Source organism: Poecilia reticulata, chromosome 23, assembly GCF_904066995.2.
Source record: "Poecilia reticulata chromosome 23, P_reticulata-male-v2, whole genome shotgun sequence".
Lineage (NCBI taxonomy): Eukaryota > Metazoa > Chordata > Actinopteri > Cyprinodontiformes > Poeciliidae > Poecilia > Poecilia reticulata.
In genome coordinates, this window is record NC_088852.1 from 17,234,825 (window position 1) to 17,258,823 (window position 23,999).

At 40.0% G+C, this 23,999-nt stretch overlaps 1 protein-coding gene and 1 long non-coding RNA gene across 5 annotated transcripts in view; one reads left to right on the forward strand and one right to left on the reverse strand.

Moving 5' to 3' along the window:
- tafa2 (TAFA chemokine like family member 2) overlaps positions 1 to 23,999 on the forward strand; it is a 70,531-nt gene that overhangs the window by 17,355 nt on the left and 29,177 nt on the right. The window lies entirely within an intron of this gene.
- LOC103459696 (uncharacterized) lies at positions 603 to 17,347 on the reverse strand. Of its 2 annotated transcripts, XR_532795.3 has the most exons (3): positions 14,915 to 17,347; positions 12,519 to 12,625; positions 603 to 4,480 (listed from the first exon to the last, which is right to left on the reverse strand). It is a non-coding gene; the product is annotated as an uncharacterized LOC103459696 (long non-coding RNA). The 2 variants fall into 2 exon arrangements; XR_014086093.1 differs by lacking the exon at positions 603 to 4,480 and having other exon boundaries at positions 10,903 to 12,625.

Genomic DNA, 23,999 nt, shown 5'->3' on the forward strand with positions numbered 1-23,999 from the left:
GAGGGACTTCATCCGCGTTGCCACAGCTGATAGTCCAGCCGAAAGCCCGTCCACTTTGCCCGCCGTTGATGGTGCCCCGTAGGTCACAAGCATGTTTACACCATCCAAGTCCAAACTATTGTTTTTGTAAAATAGAATTTTAAAAATCCACAAATATTGCAGTGAGGCTATATCCTTCCAATGGAGCCCACCAGGTTCTCTACCTGTTGAGCTTTAGTTACCATTAAAAGAAAAAAAAAAAGTACAAAGTTGAGCCATGTCTGAACTATCGGTGGCCTCATGGAAAGAAGCTCTGGTTGCTGTTAGTTGACTTAATCAGCACCTGTTGAAAACGCGTGCTCATAATTTTCTTTGGGAGATACTGTTTGCTAGCAAGCATCTGAAAAAGCTGAGGTCGAAGCCAGAGGTTGGATTTAAATATAAAATAAAAGAGAATTTAAATACAAATTTTGAACCGATATTGAAGATATTGAAGATGTTCTCTCACAATTTATTTTTTCTAATTTCAATGTAATACAGACCACACTGCAAGAGCTCTTTCCTGCCAACAGCCATCACCATCTACAATCCATTTTTTGAAGAATCTGAATTAGTAAGTTACAACAAAAACATTTAATTTCCCTTTGGGATCAATAAAGCATTTTTTGAATTCGAATTGGATTTTGAATACTAGGTGTTCAGTGTAAATGGGCTGAGAACTTGGAAAATTGCAGTTTAAGGTGCGTACAAGGTATTTTATGTGCTAAGTCTTCTTTCCTATGGACTCCTTTTATTGAGCCGTGTGCCTCGTTTGGCTCACTTTGCATCCCGGGGCCATTTAACCCGGGAGCTGTAACCTAAAGACCTGATAGTGGCAGGCTGTGGCTTTCAATCTGACCGCGGGCCCCCACTTATCTGTCAAATAAGCTGTTTTAATTGCATACACACAGAGCCCTATCGGGCCATGTAGCACGCTCAGAGATAAGGGTTACAGAGTCAGGCATCAGTAACAGGATAAGAGGACCGCAGAAAAACAGAGCTGCTGGGTCCCAGGAGGACATCAGGTCAGGAAATATCTATAGCCGCCCTATTAATTTCAAACTCACAAAGCCATTTCTCTGTGTTACTGTGGGGCTGGTGAGATGGCTGCTGTTAACTGAAATCAAAGCATTTTTAAACTGCAATGACAGCGTGCTGACATTATCTGTGACCGGCCTGGGAGGTAGAACTATGTAAAACAACCTTGACAATAACGGCATTTTTATGCATATGTACAGATAAGAAGGGAGAAAAAAAAAGAGGACATGGGGGATGTTTGCTGTTATTCAGAATTTAAAGTAGTGAAGTGGTCAGGACCTTGTCATGCTGAAATCAGAGCAAACATTAACAACACACCAAGGACAGGACGCGCTGGGAATGGCAATGCTTCACTTTATCAGAGCCAAATTACACCAAAATTCACAATGTGTGATGTTTTGTCTTACATTTTTACACGTTTTCTACACAGTCTGGATAAAATATTAAATATGATTTTTTTTTTTGTTCTGGAAAAGAAGGAAACAAGAAAAAAAAATAGAACAATTAGGATTTCCAGCCTTTATTCACAATCCTCGTTTTATTAACACATTTTCAACAATAAATCCATCCATCCACCATGGATGGATGCATCTTTACAACCATCCGTCATCCATCCATCTTTACATTCATTCATCCCTCTTTGCAATCATCCATCTGTACATCCATCAATCCATCCACTCATCTTTGCATTCACTCACCTTTATATCCGTCCATTCTACCATTTATCCATCATCTATCTTTACATCCAGCTAAGGTCCATTCATCATCCGTCCAGCCTTCAGTTCTTATAGGTTCCATATCTGAAGTCAGACCTCAGTAGAAATATTTGCCATAAATCCGTCCTAATATGCATACTTTCAAACTGAAACCAGGAGAACATTGCAGGCCTTTTTAAAAGATGTTTTCTGACATGTGTGTGTTTTTAGTGAACATCCCAGGCTCCGGCAGCCTCCCATTCATGGAGGATTTGGACTGTTGATGCTAACACCGTGTATTGTTTTGACCCGTTTGGCCCGTGTGAAGAGCTAGTCAACACTGCAGCTGGGTAAATGTCAGCAACACTAGGCTTTTAATGAGACCAGAGACTAAGGAGGGGGCTGACACCATCATAGGCTCAGTGCTGAGAGCCTCATTTACATTATAGCAGGCGACAGCCGGAGAGAGGCGAGCGGGAGAGAGCCAGCGAGACGAGGCAGCAGGAAATAAAACATGTTGGTTTTAGGATGGCAATATTTTCTCAGAAGCACAAAAAAGGTTGTGTTTACTGAAAGCCTTAAAGCACAGAACACTACTTTGATTTTCTTTCTTTTTTTTTTTCCTACGCTGAATAAATTCTGCATCAAAAGAGCAGTTTTGTAACAAGTTGCTAATAATTGCAGGTATTGGAAGATATACAGCAAACACCAATATGGGGGCCAGCCTCAGAAGGGCACTGTTGCCATAGTAACTAAATTTGACCACATTAAAAGTATGTCTAAAAGCACCGAGAGGAAAGAAAATGCTGGTTATAAACCTCCAAACTGTACGAATCCACTAACCAATGAGGTGGTTTCATTGACCTACTCCATCCACCAATGGGAAACAAGATTACAAGAACTCTGGTGTCGACAAATAATTACTGGCAAAGTTGATTTGTTAATTGGCGTCAATCAGCGTTAAATTGAGCAAAAGTAACTCATCTTCAGTTCATGGATCTGAGTCACAGATAAGGTTATAGCTAATAGCTGAATTTGCCAAATTTGAATTAGCTTACCCCAGTTATGCTGTTATTACCATGCAACTTTGGAGTTAGCAACCATTCAGTGTGATAGTGTTCCATCATAGAGGTGCGGTTCCCATCGGATGTTCAATTCAGTTCAAAAATACTTTTTTTGTCCCAAAGAGAAACTGAATGTTGTCATCACTCATATCTTCAAAGAATCGTGGAAAGAAAGAAACTCTGCTCAGTATCCGGGCAGCAGAAACGATATTCCACAGTAACGTCTCCTGCACGACTCCAACAGTTGTTGGCAAGCAGGACTGCTAATCCAGCTCATTAGCTTTTGCCGCTCCTCTTTAAATCTCTGTCAAAGAGAGATGTTGGAGTAGGGGATATGAGCCACGTTCGCTATGATGGCTGGAAAAAATGGTTTGAACCTCCTTAGTTCAGGTATTATTTCAGGTTCTCAGAGGCTAATTAGAAGCTCCAAGTTGTCAACAAAATACCTTGCTGCCATGGTTACGCATCACAAAACCTGTCTGAAAGTAAAAAAAAGTAGGCGGAAAAAGTATCCCAATTGCATAGTGTCCGAAATCAGAGGGAGCGATTGTCCAAGCCTCAACAAAACATTATCAAGTCCTGCAGAAAGAAACTTCATAACAGAACTACTGCAACATGGTGCCACTATGAGCAACACAACTCCAGAATAATACAATAATTTCATAGAATGTAAATCTAAAACTTGGCAATACATAAAGCAAGAATCATTAAGCATCATTAGCAGAATCAAAGACTGAAGTTGACCATAGAGATTGAAGACAAACACCAGGACCTCTGTTTGGTTTACAGATCTAGGAATAGATGATTACAACTAATTTAAACTGATTAGATGTTTTATGATGAAAACAAAGATCAAAAAAGGTTTTTGGAGGTTTCTAAAGTTTTTTTAAGGACTTGCATTCCACTTTGTGGTTTTTCAAATCCTTGTTAAGAGCTGCAACCAGCACCTTTAAAAGGTCAGCAAATGCAAGAAAACACAGAGCAAAGCTATGATTTGAAATATTTGATTCATGGTCTATCAAAAAACTACATTTAGCCTATTTCCAGATGTGATATTGCCATGGTAATATGTACATCTACAGGTTAACATTATTTTTACCTGTGCTCTTCCAGACTCTTTATGTACATTTTTGAATTTGAAGAAAGTAGCACATTTCCTTTAAAATATCTCTCTTATTTTTGCATTTATCAAACAGAAGTCCGTTTTTGGTAATCGTAACTGGCCTAAAACATAAAAGTTTTAGTCAATGTCGGACAATGAGAACAAAGTTCATCTGGCTCCAACAATAAGGTGCTGCACTGGTCCATACTTCTACATGAGGCAGGATTTACCTTCCTTGCTTTTCTTTTGTGTGTCCCACAATGGTAACATTTTTCTTTAATTTCCTTTTCTCGTATTAAATTAAAAGTATTCTGCGGCATGCTTAAATCTGCTAAATCTGCTGCAAAGCCCCAGCGTAAAATTAAATGCCACATGCTAGAACGTCTCCTCTGTCTGTGATCCGGCTTTCTTACATCAGCCGCCTTTCTTTTAATCTGAAAGGAATAAACTGAATTTGTGATGAAGAATAGGCAGCAGCGGAGGCGGCGATGAATAAACGCCACATCACGTCCCTGCCTCCGTAGATCCCTATCCGCTCTGGCTGAACGTCAGGCTGCTACGCACTGGTGGGAGAGAGAGAGAAAGAAAGAAAGAAAAAAATCAGAGAGAACTGGAGTTACACCGGCTTCCAAGTATGCTGTCATGCCAAAAATGAGTAACGGCAAGCCTCCAGATTACAGAGTCCACAGAGCTCCTGGTCTCTGGGCGCCAGATCTGTTGATGAACAGCCAGATGTTGCAGGTGCCTCCTGAGACTGCTGTCAGTAAGGGGGAGTTTCTGAGAAGAATGTTGTTCAGATGTTTGAATGTGTGATTTTGTTCAGCGTAGCAATGAAAATCTTAAGTGAAATCCTTTTTGAAACCCTTCATCACACAATCAATCAAATGAGGATGTTAAAAGAGTTTCTAACTACAGGCTTTCACAAACTCAGCACATCCTTTGAACTGTTAGGAATATTTAAGTTTCTACACGAGTTTCTTTGCTTTTATTAGCTACATTTCTATCAAACTGTCATCCAGATTGAGCCGGAAAAGGGTAGAGTGCCTTCTCCGGGTCAGGGGGGTCGTCCTGCCTCAAGTGGATGAGTTTAAGTATCTGGGGATCTTGTTCATGAATGAGAGAAGAAGGGAGCGGGAGATCGACAGGCGGATTGGGGCAGCGTCTGCCGTGAAGCGGGCGCTGTACCGGTCCGTCGTGGTGAAGAGAGGGCTGAGTCAAAAAGCGAAGCTCTCGATTTACCGGTCGATCTACGTTCCCACCCTCATCTATGGTCATGAGCTTTGGGTCATGACCGAAAAGAACAAGATCACAGATACAAGGGGCCGAAATGGATTTCCTCTGCAGGGTGGCTGGGCTCTCCCTTAGAGATAGGGTGAGAAGCTCGGTCATCCGGGAGGGACTCAGAGTAGAGCCGCTGCTCCTCCACGTCGAGAGGAGCCAGTTGAGGTGGCTCGGGCATCTGGTCAGGATGCCTCCTGGACGCCTCCCTGGTGAGGTGTTTCGGGTACGTCCCACCGGGAGGAGGCCTCGGGGAAGACCCAGGACACGCTGGAGGGACTATGTCTCTCGGCTGGCCTGGGAACGCCTTGGGGTTCCCCCGGAGGAGCTGGAAGAAGTGGCTTTCCTCAATTAAGGTATTTTTACCAATGAGGATAAGTCTTAACTATAGTGGTAGGTTATGTTAACTTCATTTTCAATAAGAAATTAAAGTTTTGTTTACAACTTTTTATTTGTGAATAAAAGATCAATTTGGTGTTAACATGGAAAAATATCACTTTCTTTTCTAGAGGACAAAATGAGATTAATATGTTAAAATAAAAAAGTGGACATCTTTATTCAGTGACCTCATTTTTTCGGTTACAAAACTTCCATCTCAGTGGAATTATTTCTTTCCCGCCTATCCAACTCTAGTTATCCACAGGTAATGAAGGCGTGGATGCTAAAACATTTAAATTCGATAGCAGCCGATCTAAAATGATTTAACTTTGTATTTTTTTCACCTCAGGGGCAAACATGAGTTTGTACAGTATACCCATCTCATAAAGAGGAGTGAGCCTTCCGATGAATATGTATTTAACGTTTGTGCTTACGAGGCTTATACCATGCAGAGTGCAATCACTTACCTGTCCAAACAACATGTCAGCAGCTCGGAGAGTGACAGGTCCTTTAATGTCGGCATTTGAGGAGATTTCAGTCACCGCTTTACCAAATGGGTAGAGTCATGAGGCTGTGGAGGCTTTTAAAGGGGAACTTCTGAGTGATAGTAATGAGCTGTAGGGAGACAGCAGTGCTGTGGTTTTAGTCGGCACGGCGCCCAATTACCCACCAGCACCTGTCGAAGTCGGTCGTGGCTCTACGGAGTCGGGCTTTCAAACCACATGCATTTTGTCCCACCCCTCTGCTATATATTTTCATCGCTCCTATAATGAGACGGGGTTTGTTATGGCACAACTACAATGACTGGTGTATCTAAAAGAGGTACTTTGAATTAGATTTGCTTGTTAAATTAGCTTCTTTTTCTCCCCTCCGAATTACACCCACTGACAAACACGAAGATATTTATCACATACAGTATATTACATATATACTGTATGTGTATATATACAGTATATATGTATATATACTGTATATACATATATATACAGTATATATGTACTTGCAGACATCATAAAATGTCTGCAAGTACATTTTATTTGGCTTAAATTGTACATTTCAGTTATAAATCTAAATGTGCTTCTTAAAGATGGAATACAGATCAAAATACCAAAACATGCTTAAAAAGATTCCTGCAATCATTGAAAAGATGCTAAAGAAAAGCAAATTTGAACCAGGATTCAATTAGATGTTGCTTAAATTAGTCCAGACTCTCAAGCTAATGAAAAACAAAGGAATTCCATTGATTGGCTGAAATAATTTCTAAATTCTAAGTCTGGATTCGTCAGAGTTCAAATGTCCAACTTGTTCACAGGTAAAAGGAATTTTGTTCTCGAAGACACCAGCTAAGTTTTCGATTGTCATGTGAATGTTGGACGACGTTTTAAAATGCTTCAAAAAACAAAATGTGAATTAGGCATGGTTCCATCTAAGTTTTTTGGAGTGAATCAACCAGGCTACGCAAAGTATAATTTTGTCAAATGTTGACACTACACATGGCTTTTGTAAACAAGATAGGATGGACCACACATCTCAGAAAAACAGAGTTCTCCCCTATAAGACAGAGGTATGAACTTTGAAAATTTTCCCATGTTTCGTGCCTCTGGTAAGGCACAGAAACACCAGTGTAAGGAAGCGTTCACTACATCAGAACTTACGCATCAAATGCGTTTCCATCTCCGTTTAGCACATTAACGTTTTGTCAGGTAGGTCAAAATCACCTTAAGATGGTGTAAAAACTTTTTTTGCAAAATTGGGGACATCATTCCTAATTTTGACATTTTCATCTATCTTTTCTCATGCAAAATGTACATAAAATTTAAATTTCTCTTAGCCAGTTAAGTATTTAAGTGCCTAAGAGACTTTTTGCAATACCGCTGAATGTCATCTGCATAAAAATGATAGGGGATATTTCAAAATTAGAAAACGAAATGTCCAAGGGGGGTCTACATGTCAAAAACAGGTCAAAAAAGGGCCTTGGTGTACACATATTATATCAATGACTGATACAACGCTTGTGAAGTTAATCAAACCATATTGGCTTTTTTATTTATTAGGAAAGTTTAGTAACAGTCTGTTTTATTGTCAAATCAACCATAGTGTAGAAAATACAGAGGATTAAAATTGTGATATAATTAAAGGCATATCACTGGTCAAAGTGATTAATTGTGCAAAGTAAAAATGGCTATCAATTAAAAGTACAACACTGAATATATTTTAAAGTAACTTTTCTAGAGTTCATTCAGATGATACTAAAATACATGTGCATTTCCTTAAGTTTCCTGATATGCTCTTGGTGGGGGCAAAACCACAAACATCAGCAACTTTTGCTTGAAACTTCTTATGGACAATTTCTCAACATCTTTAAAATCCTGTCACTTAGTTTGGGGATCTTCTGGGTTTGAAAATATCTCATTCAGTGCTTCGGATTTGGAGTGGAAAAGTGTGTCACTCCTCAAGCTTGGAATAGAAGGAACCCCACAATGACATTTTTATCTTCTCTCACCATCTTGTTGTGCGGTAGCATTGCCTGTCTGTGGTTTGCTTTCGAAGGCTTGGATGAGTTACACATGAAAGCTACTAAAAGATTGATGGGTTTTTAACCTCAGTCCATGGTTGAACTGTAAGTAACGTGTCTATTTATATTCTTGCTTGTTTGATTTGTGACATTGTACGACAAACCTTAAAAAGAAAAGTCGTCTGTTCTTCTCGAAGTGTCAACAAACTAGCATCGTGCCACCATCCTCTGCTGTCTACAGTTCCAGCTGTGAGAACTCATCTCCAGCAGAGCATTTGTTGCTATGAAAAAGTATTAGCTGACTTGTCATCACATTCTGAAAATCTCCGATATTAATGTGTGAAAACAAGTTTCGACACCTGGCACACTCCTGAGCTTTGTTTGAGAACAAGCAACCCCTCATCTGTCTTACTGAAAAACCTTCTGCCGTACATTGAGTGATTATCCTCACCCAATGTACCCTGATGCTCTGGAAGACCAGCTCAGACAGTTCTTGAGGGACATGAAATTGGATACAAGTGTTGACTTTTGTTGAGAGTACAGGCAAAAAAAAGGTTTCAGATACTGAGTGATGAACCGCATGTTAACCATCAGAAAATATGCTCTGTTTTGTCCGCTTGCTGAAATGTTTTCTGCAGCTGTGCGTGACACTGCAGTGGACCCATGACTGCGCTTCAGTACTCGTGGATTCTCCTATTGCACAATTTTTCTGTGGAACGTATCTCCAAATTATTTGTGGAAAATTCACCTAGCCACAGATTTGTTTTGAAGGCAGAATGCTACTTGGCTAGCTGGTGCTTGCAGAGCAGCAAATCCAGATTGGCTGCATCCCAAAGAACAGAGACATGGTACAATGTAGAAGTGAGCTGTGCCAAGACAGTTTTGACTCCGTTTATCAATGAAAACTACTAAAACGGGCAGTTTTGGATGTTTTAGAAAGGGTTTCATGTATGGAAGCTATTTGCAGGTAGCTGTGGCCCCTAACACCTGCAAACACCAGGGGTCATGAATGTTGCATCTGCAGGGGACATAGGTATTGTGACACACACTGTTTTCATGGTGTACCCTCAGCTATCACTGTTAGTGATACCAGGAATTCCCATGTCTTAACATGCAACACAGGCATTCAGGTATTAAGTTGTACCACTTATGTCCTGCTCCAACGCTCTCTGTGCTAAAATCAGCTCTCTCTACCCAGTTAACTCACAAACCCCAAGATTTACAATAGCTTGCTACTCCACTGCCACTGTATTTCTGTAAAAAAGCTAAAGTAGTTACATTGCTCATCTGATTAGATACTTTGAAGGCAAAACATTGAATTCTGCAAACTAAACATGGATTTTGGGGAAAAATATACATAGTGGGAAAAAAATATTATTGAATTTCAGCAGTCCCAGTGTATAGGCAGCTTGTTGTAGGCCAAGATTTAAATAGCTGTTCTGTCTGGAAGTTTTACCTCAGGTGTTTTAATGCTAGTCTTGTTGCACTTTAAGTTCAGTTCATTTTTAAGCTTTACCGTCAAAAATTAGAGCAGCTTAAGGTCACAGACAAACAACTTCATGTGTGAAATGTTTTTCATTTGCTTGTTGGCTCTAAGTACATTTAATAAAAATAACTTGCTAATCAATAGTTGCTGTGGCCTTCATCTAGAAATTAGATTTGGACCTTTGGACCAAAGCTTCGGCCTATGATGATCTACCCACCTTACATGCGCCTCAGTTTTACGCTCAAAAGATGGAAAATAAGATACTGATTGAAAAGCAGCCTCCCAGTAACCCTTCTCTGACCTCAGGATGGTATTTTTAGCTCTCACCTTCACTCAACCTGGAGTTCTACAAGTTTTGTAATGATGTAACGCATGCCTTTATATTTGGTTCATGTGTGGAGATTTAATTTCTCCAATATTTCAGATTGACACATACACACACATGCAAACCTGCCCTCTAGTGTTTCACTTGGTGATAGATTATGTAATAACTTGGCAGAATGTAATAAATTGTGTCTTTACACGGCATGGAAACGCAATAAAGTCCACCCAGGCAATCAATTCTCAGATAACATAACATCCCAATATTACATTATCTGCTAATATATCTCAATGCGAGACGCAACATAATGTTAAATGATGATCCAATAATATTAAAAGCAATAATAAGGGTCGATACTGTTATGGCTCATGTTATTAAACTCCCTCTTTTCTTACAGCTTGTCACATTTTACGCCGAAGTATAATAATAGAGTCAGTCAGAGATGTGCTGCGGCCCGGACTTAATTAGCACCATTAATCAATAATCAGTTTTTACCGGAGCAGAGGAAATTTCATTTAAATTACTGACATAAATCATGCCTGTCTTTATGTCCCAAAAACTTCTTGTGACAGCTAATAATTTCACTCAGTTAATCAGAAGATAACTTGTGTGAAAGTGAGGCGGTGCAAGAACTTGTTTTGAATTTTTCTCATTGAAAGACTTAACCAGAATAGTTTTTTCTTGAAATTCTACATTACCACATGGGTAAATCTGTAGTGTCTTACAATAAAATTCACATCTTTAGTCACTAATTTGAATGTGTTTTACTTGGAAAACTATGAAGGATGCCAGGTTTTTGGGGGGGAGTGAAAATGTTTTTTATTTTTATTCAGCATTCTTTAATCTGATACCTACACAGAATAAGATGCAGCAACCACATGGGAGAAGATGCTCTAGTCAAATGAGACCAAAGTTGAACTTTCCGGCCTGCTGACAGTAGACACTTTGGTATTTGTTGATTTTTTGGCAGAAAGTAACTCAAAATAAATTCTGAAAAATTCACCTATTTGCTGATTTTTTTTTCTTCTTTTTTTTTTTTTTTTTTTACAGCTCATGGGCAGCAATAAGTTTGGTTTGGCTATAGGTAACCAAAAATAATTGCTGTGTGTAATTATTAATACAATTAGTGATTTGGATCAGAATGACCAAAGTGGTGCAGCACCTGATTATTAGAAAACAATAACCAAATAGTGCAGTTTCAGTTGTTGTCTATAAATACCTGCCTGATGAGGCTTGGGTAATAAAATAAGTCAGTAACTGTAATGCAGACAACATCTCTGTTTTATGATCTGCAGTTTAAAGATTCCTTTTGCAGAGTTGAGCAGAATTCATCATTTTTTGGAGTGCAGGGGAGCGTCACTTAAAAACTCGTTGGTACTGATCCGTTTTAGACCTTTTAATGATAAAATTGAAAACCATGGAGCATTTTGAAAGGTGGAATGAAGTTAAAGGGTGGGAATACTTTTTGCTGGGTGTTGTACATGACCACCTGTGTGAATATTTGCAGACCCCTGCTCTCCCATGCTTCTCATTCCCTCCATTCAAATGACACAATTTCCCTCCTAATCTGGGATCTGAAGCACTCGCTGACTGCTTTAAATGAAGAATTTCATATATCTGCATTCATTCTCGTATATCACATTTTCCCTGACAAAAGGGCCCACGGTGTTCTTAATCACTTAAATCCACATGGAATCTGGCTCAGCCATCTTAGCCAGGGCCCCGGATCCATTAGTCCCTTCTCATTCCGGAGGGTGGGAGTGGGAGGAGAGCGGGGTGGAAACCGCCAACCCATTAGTTCTGCTATGCTCTGCTAGATTTCCATAACCTTCCATTTCAGCGTTTTTCTGCCAGAAAATGGGAAAAGTTGCAGATTAATTCCAACTAATCCCCCAGTTTTTTTTCCTCTATTGCCTTTAATTACTTGTTCCGGCCTTTGACACCCTGAATGGTCATCAGCATTAAGTTGACTTAGCGAAGCACTCTTCGTATTGTTAAGAAAATGGCCTCGATGTCTCTGTTTGCGGGTCTGTCTTTGGCTTTCGGAGACTCTTTTGATTTTCTCCCCGTCTCTTTGTCTCCTGATTGAGCCGTTTTTAATAACACCAAATTCGTCTCTTGTCCAGTTTGATGAATTCGCACTCCAGTAGAGAACCTATTTTCTCATTCCATGGGCCTTTTGGTTCAATTTAAATCTCGACTCCCATTCTAAACAGGATGAAGATTAGGAGAAACACGCCACTGATTCCGTTTGGTGGGAAGTTTCCTCCAGCGCAGCAGTCGTGTCTTAACTTCACCTCTATCCGTCTTGTTCTGAGGTTTAAACGTTTAAAATATGGGGCGACCCTGCGCTCACTCTCTCCTTGAAAACCTCTAGCGATCACGATGCGTACAAGTGAATGTGACCGCTGAGGCAGAGCAGCCTCTGTACCGCGAACGTTCAAATGACCCGACCGAAGCGTTCTAGTGCCATAAATTAGCCTGTCACTTAGATTGGTTTATGAACATCACAAGGAGCCTTTGCTAAAATAACCTGAGCCGAATTGTTTCATGACGAAAAAAAAAAAAGTTATACCTCATTCCACTCAACTTATTTGTGAAATTAAATTGAAATACCTTTACCTCAACTGTTTCCCCTCAGCCTCCTGGTCCGACCGTTTGGTATCTGCTGGCCTTTAAAAATCACAGCCAACTCTGGAGTTCTGCCTTTACTCTGACATGCTGCAAGGCTGACAAGAAGAAGTGAGAGATAAGAGGATGCGAGGAGCAGTTGATTAATGCCTCATGTCAGCGAGGCTTGTCATCCGAGGTGCGTTCGCGACCGTCACCGTGTTGCAGAGAGAGGACAAGTGTAAATACTACCAGAGCAGCAGAGGCTGGATGATATCGTGGTGTGATGTACTGGTTTTGGTTGGCACATGCAGTGCTTGGATAAAGTAAATAACAAAAAGTAATTTTCAAATGATGACTTTCAATCTGTTCATATGATTGAATTGGATTCTTTTATTTTTTTGGTTATAAATTTCCTTGAGATAAAAAAAGGAACACATCATGCCCTCAAGGGCAAATTTGCCTCGAGACCAAAGTGACATTGAGAACGACAACAAAAAAAGAGACTGAGGAAGTGTGTGACGAAGTAATTCTGAGGCTGCTCAATTCTGACACGGAAAACGACGACTCTAGTGGTTTGATAGCTATCCATTACTCTTCCTGGTAGGCTACTGTACTGTTTTTTTAAGCATACGGTTTTACAGGTACACACTTCATTAAAGGTTCAAGCAATCCTTCTGTGTAAAAACCTCATTACAACGTGAACACCTGCAGTTTGCATGCAACCGTCTGGTAAATTACCCACAGCACAGTCAAAGTCTGAACTCAAATCCAGTCTGAGACGACCTTAAACAGGCCATTCACATTTAATTCTTCCACAGTGATGAAGGAAACTAGGTGTCAGATATCACTAAAGATTTATGGAAGTTGTTGCCACTCATGGTGTCACAGCTAGCTTAGGGGGTATTATAGCGTCAGGCTGACTTGACCCTGACTCTATAATAAAATACAGTCAAAATTAAAAACTGGTTATTGTATTTCAATATCTTAAAATATATTGAAATTAGTTTTGTAATATGAAGCATTTAAGACTGACAAAATGAAAAAAAAAAATCGGTGGGAGACAGGATTTACTTTTTACTACAGCAGTGTTTTTCCTTACAATTTTTTCTAACATAAATTATACATTTTGCAAGGTTGACATTTTATCATCCATATTTAAAGAGCAAATACAACCACATCTTACAGCCTAAAAACCTTAAATCTTCAAAGGATGAAACATAAATAAATCGCTATCTTCAACAAAACTGACTTTCCTAAGAGGATTGTAAGAAACTGAACTCAACACAACAATGATCTTTTGTGCGTGTGATTTTTTTTCTATGTAAACAGATGAACAATCGCTGCCACTCCCTAAAACACTCACTTTTTTGCTCCACGCTTATGAAATGATTTGTTTCCTGCTTATGGAAGTTTGGCTCCATAAACAAAATAACTCCATTTTGTGAGTTTTCTACATATGAGATGGAGGATCTGACATCCCCCCCCACCGGTGGCTGACCATACTCCAATATACCAACTCCTAAAATAGATACGTTTAATCCTTTGTGTATAACTTTGCTGAGAAGATAAGAAGATAAAATTAGCTGTCAAAACTTGCTTTTTCATGCATCACTCAAGGTTGAGTGATTATTTACATAAATATATCAATCAGTCATCCTTACATTATCTGCAGCTGTTCAACAACACGGCTGCATAACCTTTGAAAGAAACCTGGAAGCCTGAGTATATAACTTTGTTGCTGGCTTTCTGACCAGTCCAACAATAATTTTCTGGGTTTTTTTTCTGGTTTTATTAGCTGTTTATTTTTAATTTTTTTTAAGGTTTTTAATAGTCTGTCTCCATCCTATGTAAAGATAAAAAATCTTATGTCCAGATTGACATCTTAGTATATTTTTGCTATTTTAAATGACCTCGTAGAAGAATTGTATTAATCAATTTCATAACTATTTGGATTTCAGTGATGTCTCACTTCATGGTTCAATTGTTTCACAAAGTATTATGTTCCAGTACTTTTTTGCTTTTGTTAAGACTGCTATAAATGAATCAGACATTGACTTTTCCCCTCACTGCTAACATTTTCCTTTTTATCTTAGTTTTTTGTCTTGCGGATTCTAATAACCCTCTTTTTTTTTTTTTTTTTTTGCCTCTGTGGCCTCAAATCTGCCGGGAAGGGATCAAATGTTCCTGACTGATGATAATTGGCTAACAGACTTACTAGAGCTTGGAAGCTAATTAAAGAGTATCATAATCACCTGTCGACTCTGCTGTTGTCTGGGCGGCACAGAGACGTTTCATTAGACGCCTAAAAATAGCTTCCCCCCCTCTGTTGTGACACCTCACTCCTCACCTTTCCCTCCCATCAAAGCGCCCGACAGCCGACTCTTCACGTTCTCCCCGACACTCACCGGCTCGGGCTAATCCGAAGTGGGACGTTTGTTAGGGTTTCCGATCACACGCCCCGCACAAAGTGAACCGAAGCTGAGCTCGCTTAGTCTGTCACTAACGAAGACATTTATAGTCGAGCAGGACACGAATGGGGAAGAAGAATGGCTTTTGCTATTGCTCATAAAACGTTCTTCCTTCTTCTTCATACAGTTTCAAATCCTCTCAGCTGAATTCACACAGACCCTGTTCTATTAGCATTAGCAGCTGCGGCAGTGACGCCTTCTATTGGCATGCTCCTCTAAGAGGTTTGTTTTGGAAGCGTTTTATATTTTCTCCTGAAGATTTAAACTCAATTATAGGTGCATTAATATTTCGCAGGGATAAACCCAACGTGTCAGCGGCACCTGTTGGTGTTTTATAGGGGATGAAAGGTAACGGGGAGGGGGGCAAAGCAGGGGTATCCACACAGGTGTGCCACTCAAGTATCGGCTGTTTGCTCAGTAATGATGATAAATGGTGCTGTACCTCGAAGCATAACGTGTTCCCTTTCTCCTCTCAAACTCACCACAGAATCAGAGATTTAGCTGGAATTTATCTGTGTATTGTGAAGCCACTTCAAAACACAACTAATCTCATCAGGATTTCATTAGTTCACACAAATGTACCTTTCCTGGGAAAAAAAAAAAAAGGTAAGGCGCACAGCAAGAGATACCGTAACTCCACCGTAACTTTATTACATTTAAAGCAATATTATGATCTGTCTGGTGACAACGGATGCACACACTCAAACCTGAGGCAGTTTATATTTGACAATAAGTAGGGTGTAATGACACACACGGGTCGCAAAACAAGACAATGTGCAGTAATGAGCTGGGGAAGAAAAACACTGTGATTGGTCCCAGTGCCAAAGAAAATATTTTCTAAAGCACAGAGCAGTTTGTCAGGTTTCAAAGCTGCTTCATATCATCTTATATATATTTCCACAGTATATTGTTGTCTCCCTTCCTGTTCACCACCGTCACTGCAGACTTATAGTACTGTTCTAGACTGTGTCATTTGCAAAAGTCCTCAGCTGCCGCTGATATGGTGAGGTGTGTGGAGGAAGGATGGAAAGTGGAGGACAGCACTTTAGTGGATAGTTTTGTTGCATGGTGCAGAGAGAACCAACTCCAGCTAAATGCAGACAAGATGAAAGAACTGGTGGTCAGTTTCAGCACTAAGAAAACATATGTGTTCGGTGTTAGCTTGGTCTGGAGGCGGCAGTGGGCCATGAACCCTGATGTATTTTACAAAAAGGCCATAAGCAGACTATTTCCTATGCAAGCTCAGCAGATTGCTCTTCATGTTCTATGAATTATTACTATCTAGTTCTGTCTTCAATGCCGCGGTGTGCTGGGGTGCTGCAATGAAGGCGAAGGACTCAAACACCTGAGTGAAGTTGGCCCCTTCACCTTCAAATCTAACAAAATTGGTGTCAAGCCTTTGTTCTACACTTGTGCAGCAAAAATTTAGTTTGCACTGCTTTTGCCTTGGAGATATTAATTAAAGTTTAAAGGTCAGATGGTACAAAAGCCTGCCACATTACCCAAATCTAACAACATTGGTGTCAAGCGTTTGTGCAGTACAAAATTTGAGTTTGTGTGATTGACTTCTAATGACATCTGGAAACGTTTGTTAGTAATATCTTTAAAATGATCGCAGCAAAAACACAACTGTTTACTGCACTAATGTATCTGAGCTGATTGACACAAATTTTGTCTGATTTGAAGAAGGTTGGGGGGCAACATCACAGTTCAACAGACTGACAAAGGCTGAGCGAGTTGTGCAGATGGAGCTGGATCCACTGGTGAGAAACGGAATGCTGTTCATTCTGACGGCAACTAAAAAGTGGAGCAGACTTCACTTTGACTGGTAATATTGCTGCACTTCCAGCCATTTTAGCTGCAATTAAGAATGTAGTTTTCACAAATAGAGAAGCCCTACTGTCTTGTTAGTTATTTATAGCTGGGGTTGTCAGGTTCCGGAAACCAGAAAGTGCAGAAATAAGCAAACGCGCAATGATTAATAATTTATGTAGTCGAGATGGTTATTAACTGTCAAAGCCTTACCTTATGGTCCACTCAAACAGTTTGCTGAAAAAAAAAAAAAAAAACAGGACAGCTTATGCTTTATACCTTGGCACGCTGGCAGCTCTCTCTGCTGGGAACTTGCTGCTTTAAGCAAAACCTGATGTCCACATATGTCTCAGTGGAGGCATGAAACACTGAGGACGATGCTCTCACTCCATTTTCTACTTTCCCTCCTAAAATATCATGTTGGAGCAACAGGGGTAGGTGATGCATCACTTTCCTACTTTGGGGAGAAAATATTGTACTGACTGTCATGAAACTTAAGAAATTCAATACATTTAAAATATGCATATCATGACTCTATTATATGTACCACTGGCAAAAATTCACCCTTCAGCTATTAATGTTTAGTCCTTAACTCTTCTGAGTGCAAACAAATAGATTAGAGGTTAAAAACTATTGCTTAGCAAAAAAAAGTCACATTTGTCTCATATTTCAAGAACAGATTTTGCTCTCTTTTGACCAAGAGTTCAAACTGAGCCAGTTGACCTTTAGAGGTCTGTGTCTGGGATACGTTTTTGTGGGGTGCACCAGGGCACTGTTCTTGTTCCACTCTAGTTCACACTGTATTTGCTGCCTCTCAGTAATTTCAGTGAATTTGAGACTGTCTCCGAAGATTTGTATGTGAGTGACCTACAGGTGTGCTTTTAGTTTAGTCCTGATCCAACTGAGAGTGTCGAGACTGAATTTCTGACATCAAAGACTGGATGGAGTTAAATGACACAGACGGACGTTGCTGTCGCTAAAGTGATTAACTCTGTTGGTTCCCTCACTGAACAGCTAAGGCTGGCTCTGGTCGTTTTCCATTTTAGAAATAAAATCACAACTTGAGCTGGAAATAACTCCTGTAAATCTATTTACAGTCCCTCGTAAAGCATCTGTAGGTCGTCATCAGCTAGCTCTGAACGCATCAGCCAGGCTACTGACAACAGCTGGTCAGTTCGGTCACATAACTCTTGTCTTTACACTGGGTTCCAGTCAATGATAGGATCCAATATAAAGTTATTGATATTACATACCCTGCATGGTCAGGCACTTTTATTGCTGTCTGACTTGCATGCTCCTAGTAGGTCCCTGAGGTCATCTGATCAGGGTTTGTTGGTTTTCCTGCTGACCAAACTTTAAAACTAAAGTAAAGAAAGTCCTGGAATCTGTTTAGAGGCACTTTTTCAATTCCAGCTGTATGCAATGCATTTTCTTTGAATTACTGGATTACTTTACAGTGATATTTATATTGTATGAAGGTGTTTTACCTCCTAAAGTGCTTTGCAGTACTATGTGAGAACACTATAAATTCGACTTATACTTACTGCTTTTTAAAAAGAACTCTGATGCAGATTGAAGCTTTGCAGAGAGCACTCTCATTTGTAATGGTATCAGGTATTTTGGGTATATGTGTTTCTTCTTTTGTATCCCATAGACATTTTTTTTTCACTTTGTAGATTTAGGGTTTTTCAACACATAATAGCTTCAGTTCCATTGGAGGCCAAAATTGCAACATTTACTACATTTTCAGCTGCTGGGGTTTACTTTTCACTGCACTGTCAAACGAACCGATCCCTATGAGTAACCTGTTCATTTCTCTTTAACATTCAACCCATGCAAAAAAAAAGAAGAAAAAATACAATTCAACTTTCAGCGCATGACAGCAAAAACATTAACTTGGTGCTAATTGTTGACTAGCAGGGATATTTAGCGTATGACTCACCGGAGAGTCACAGCGAACAAATAAAGTGATTAAACCTCCAAAAATGGATTTCTTCAGATTTTGGCACACAGACAGGGAAACAAAAACATGGTGTTATTCTTCTTTGTTGGTTGTTTTGCCCCCATGTCCTTCAGGGTGCTTTATATGCACTTACTGCCACCTTGTGGCGACACATAACACAGGCTAGGATTTATAGCGGTGCAGTCAATTTCTGTTCTATATGACGGAAAATTTTGACTCTTCAAACTGCAAAATTGTCAAAACTCTAAATTTGTTTGTTTTTTTTAGTTTTGAAATTATATGTTTTTTTCTAGAAAATTTCAGTTATTAATCTCAAAATTTCTGAGTTTTTTTTTTTTGTCAAAAACATACTTTTTTCCATCTTCAATGACCCCGATACACTGTGGTAGTTCCGTCTATGAACCACCAACCAGGGGACATTTTCATCAATCAATAAATGCCCTCCTGATGTCCCGAACAAAACCTGAAACAAGGACATGTCCAGGGAAAAGAGGGCCCTACCTTACTGTGCGTCTTGAATCAGAGGTACTGAATGTGTATCTAAGTTCAAAAATATGAAATTTTGTAAAACATTATTAAATGTTATGGTAGAAATCCAACACCATGAAGCGAAGGTTTAAAGTTGCACATTATTCTTATATAATCCCGTTCCACCACTGCAGTTTTAAATGCTCTGTTCTCCAATGTGTCACAAACGTGTTTATTTTTACCAAAATGTTTAGTCTACACTCATCGATAATTCATAAAGCCTCAGCTGAGAGAGCAATTTAAAAGAAGCAAACAACAGCCGTCTGCGCTGAGATCATTGCATAAAAAAAAGGAGGCAAACTGTGATCTTTGAGAAAGCACCTTCCTGCAGAAGATACCTCGCAATATTTGATGAAGCGACAGACTGAAATAGCATCGCTGGATCATGACAGTGATGCCTACACAGTTTGATCAAAGCAAAAATAAGGTTGAGACCGTTTGGCTGCTGCGGTTTTGACGAGCGCTGCCTCTCAGATAGCATCTGGATGTGTCGTTGCGGAAGGTCGTTCTGGTGGTCAACTCTCTGAAAGGGCACTTAGAGTCGGTGTCAGGTGACAGGCCTGGTGTTTGTGCAGCCCGCTCCTCTACTTTGGTGAAATCTGAAATCAAGCTCTGGTCACAGCTGGAGGTGTCCCAATCAGTTCCTCTCTTTTTATGTGACCCGGAGATTACGTTTTGTCATCAGTACGGCCAGTAGAAAGCTGTGAGGTGACCCCTTCTTTTTCTAGGGTTGATTGGAGGACGCAAAAGTTTGTACACCCTTTGACATATTCCACTTTTCCTCACATTACAACCACAAACACTGAACACAAAGTACCCATAATCATAAAGTGGAACGACTTTCAAGATTAGTTGAACAGAGAGCATTACTGTGTGTTTTCACATTTTACCACAGACTGTCCATTGGAATTGAGTCTAAACTTTGACTAGGCCATTGATCAAATTTGCTCTCAACCTACAAATATTTGAGGAAAAATTTATATTTTGCTGATTTTGTTTTTCTTTAAAAACTCAAACATTTGCAGACATTCACTCAATAAAATGCTTGAAGGTTTAGTTTTCTGGTGATCTCATTGGATCCATGGTTTCCTAGATCTGCTTCACATAAGTGTTGCAAGAAGTTGACCCACTTCTGGCACCGGTGTGCAGGAATTCCAGCCCGGAATGATTGGATTACAATCCTTGGTTTTGCTTCAGAAGCAGAGCGTTTGATGTCAGACCCACCTTTCTGTGGGATTAAAGTCCAGAGATTGAGCTGGCCACTCCAGAATGTTAATCTCGTTGGACTGAAACCAAGATGCTGTCATGTTGGAGTTTTTTTTCCCCATTACCTCTCTATTGTAAGGAAACAGAAACAATTAAGGGTTTATGGTTTTAAGCAACCCCAGTTTAAGGACCACAGGTTCAGTTCACCTTAAAGTTGAAGTTGTCCAAAGTCATTGTTGATTTTGAGTACACTGTTATGATGCTTTGCTGTTTGGACATTTAGTGTTTATGTTTTGATAATTTCCTTCAAGTTTATTTTCTCATTTCTTGCCATCTTAGTTTATACCTCATTTCAGTTAGTCTCAGTGTTAATATTTTGAATTTGTTTCTTTAGATTACTGTCTTTTTGTTTATTGTTTGCATTAGTTTCAAGTTTTTTTCTTCTGTTCCCTTTGTTTTATCTTTCATTCTGCTCTCCTTACCAGCTGGTAAGTCATTTCCTTCTTTACCTGTACCTGCTCCCTTCTCCAGCTGCAGCCACTCACCTATAATTAGCTCTTCTTCCCTCAGTATTTAATCTCCTTTCTCTCCTTTTACATTTGCTGGACCCTTTCTGTTTGATCCATGGTTTCCGGTATCAGTTTGTCCTCATGTTCTTGTGCCTTCCTGTGTATTCTATTTGCCTTTGTAAGTTTTTAGTTTTGTCAATAAAGAGACCTTTTTCAATGTGAACTTTCCCAGGGCTTTAGTTCACCCTCTGACTCGCCTTTTGTAAAATAAACATTCAGCCAAGAAGAGAAAAACTAAAACACTGCTGGGTGAAGTGTTCAAATCAAGCTGCAATGTGGAGATGCATCAATTTAACCCTTGAATGTAGAAATGGGGTCCAACTGACCCCACACACGTAAAACTTGTATCATTTGTCTTCTACGTTTGCCTCAGTCCTCGCATGCACAAGGGTTAAAACCACAACATTTTTGAAGCATTTTAGTTTTGTTATTTTAGGAATTGAAGATGAGAAAAAAATGTTTCATTCTCCATCACTTCTCCAGTATTTTGGAAAACACCTAAAATAAAATTCTGGGTAAATTTCCAATTTTCGTTGTCAGAACTGTAACCAGCATCATCCGCCGCCCTAATTGTGGGCCACCTGTTGAAATGAACTCCTGAACGTATGAGTGGAAGTATAATTTCAGCTAAACAGTGACTGATCTGGTTCTGTTGGACTTCTGTTATTTTGATAGCAGCAGCTGCTGGTTCTGTTGATTTCACTAGACCTAATATTGTCAGACATCCAGCAGGAATGATGAGGAAAGCTTAAAAAGTCAATTTAAGTGTTGCCGTCTCCTCTGCAGGCTGCTGGGTAATAATTTGATTAGCGTGTCGTCATGATAACGTGCTAAATCAGGCCCCTCTTTTACAGACGTAGGTTCATACATCAACGTCAGCGTGGCTCTGACAGCTGTCTTGTCTTGTTTATGAAGCGAATGTAGCGGGATTGGTGGCAGATGCCTCGCAGGCCGCATGACAAAGAGTGGGCAAACTCCCTTGTTTGGCTTGACAGGGTTGAGAGCTCCCCTCCTCAGCTGTCAGGAGGGAACATCTGTGTTTTGGCGAATGAGCGATGTTTGTTCTGCGGCAGGAGCAATCGGCCGCCCGCCGCCGTCCGCGGTGACAGCCTCTGTCACGGTCCAGGGATGGAGCGGAGGGATAGAGATGGAGGAGAGGAATGGGAGGGGGTGTAATCCCTGTATCCAATCCTGGCTGCGGAAACAGAAACGCTCAGCGTTTTATAATTTAGGATGTAACTCCTTTTCCGGCCCTGAAATCTCTGATTCTGTGGATTACACACTTGCCGTATGCAGCTCTGCTTTTAAAAGGATTATTGCCGAGATAATGAAACACTTTAAGTTGACGCGTACAGTAAAGATACCAAATATGTGTTGATACTTAAGACCTCTAAGGCTCTGAAAAAGAAAACGAGCTTCACAGTGCAGAGCAATTTGTAGGGGACAGATTTCACGTTTATCTTTTAAATAAAGAAAATATCACATTGCTTACAAAAGAGCAGAGTGTAAAAAGTGTTGTCTGCCTGAATGGTGAACCTGGTGGGCAGAGGTCCGTTCAAGTTTCCTGCAGTCATTTCAATTCAGTCTGACGCTTCAACTGATCCTAGTTATCAAACTAGTGCATTAAACCCTCTTAGTTATTGAATTTTGTTGAAAAGTTTCTGTCTAAGGAAACTCAGCAGGTTGCATTGAGCCATTGACTTGCAGCATTTACTCCTGCTGGACCAGCAGTGGGCGACAGTAGGCAGTTGTGTTGTTGACATTAACAGGAAGATTTTCCCGTTGAAGGGAAAATCTTGTGCTGAGCCTGACTCGGGCCGTCTGCCACGACTGTTTGAGAAGACAGAGCAGAGACATACAAACACACAGATAAGCTGATGAAGGGTTTTTTCTATGTTCATGGAAAGTAAAAGGTTAAAAGTAGAATGATTAGTTGATGGCAGCATTATCTCAGCTGATGAAGGTGGAACAAACAGAATGCCAGAGCAGATGCAACTTCTATTGAGAGGAAACAACTGAGAAAACTTAAAGTTAGCAGCTGAAATAAAAGCAAATTATGCAAACTGGGGAGTAGTAAGAGAAGAACATGAGAAAAAGGCAAATGAAATTATCAACAAGAAAGTCACTGCCAGTCCTTACTCTAGCTTCTGCGATCTACGCATGAACTCCCTGATCAAATTGTTAGCAATTCAAAAAATAATTTTTCTGAGCTGGATTCTTATCTTTATGTCCATGAAGGTGAAATCATGGACATAAACCAGACAAGGTTTCTTCAGCAATGGTTTTCTTCTTGCCTTCATCAATCTTCATCAAGAAGAATTGATGAAGATTTGCTTGGTGCCGGTCCATATCTTTAGGGTTCGGCCATTCTTCATCAGAAGGTTGAAATCGACTCTCATTGATGTAATTGTGTCATCTGACTATTTTGCACAGAACTCTTGTGTGATGTGTCGTGTGATCGCTCAGAAGTTTGTCGCCATGTGCAGGAATGTACTAGGACAGCAACGCTGATATTTCTCATCACCTAGTCCTCTTCCACTATCCGGTTTTAGGAACTATGTTCACTTATAGGATTCTTTAAATGCCAACAAAGACTTAAATAGCTAAAAACTTCTAGGTGGAAATTGCAATGTTATTGTGCAGAAGAGGCAGTCTGCAAGTAGGTGGCGCTCTCTCTGTAACAGTTTACCTATATGCTTAGGGTGTGACGTACACTGAAGCAGATGGTGTGTTCCCTAGTGGTCTGCACTGTGTGTGAAAGTTGTGTGTGAATATGAATGTTCGCAGCCACTGACCACGTGTCGACTGTCTGGCTTCAGATGAACTGTGGTAGAGGCTTTAGTCAGTCTACTCTCACACCACAGTCACCACACAGTGATGTTTGTGGCACATTATTATTGAAGAACTTATTCCTTCAGACTTCCTTCCTTCAGTTGATAAAACA